This window comes from Penaeus monodon, chromosome 23 (assembly GCF_015228065.2).
Source record: "Penaeus monodon isolate SGIC_2016 chromosome 23, NSTDA_Pmon_1, whole genome shotgun sequence".
NCBI classification, from domain to species: domain Eukaryota; kingdom Metazoa; phylum Arthropoda; class Malacostraca; order Decapoda; family Penaeidae; genus Penaeus; species Penaeus monodon.
The window spans coordinates 20,158,593-20,158,845 of NC_051408.1; the positions used below are offsets into that span (position 1 = coordinate 20,158,593).

Consider the following 253-nt stretch of genomic DNA (forward strand, 5'->3'; position numbering starts at 1 on the left):
GGAAGCCGAGTTAATATTTGTATGCCTGGCAATGCTGGGTGTGTGGTCAGCCAGACTTGTGCTGGTCCATCAGCTATGTATTTGTACATTATATTCTATAACTATATTATGATCAGGGTGAGGAGGAGGGGGTCACAGGGGTAAAACCTCCTCAAAAAGTTCAAGGGGCATAAAAAAAAAAACTGTTCCTAGGTAGTTGATTAAAACAATAACTACATTATAAAATGCCTAAAATTGTCATAATTGGTCTTTT

At 37.9% G+C, this 253-nt stretch overlaps 1 protein-coding gene across 1 annotated transcript in view; it reads left to right on the forward strand.

Moving 5' to 3' along the window:
• LOC119588170 overlaps positions 1-253 on the forward strand; it is a gene marked incomplete at its 5' end in the record, with an annotated part of 23,637 nt that overhangs the window by 8,041 nt on the left and 15,343 nt on the right.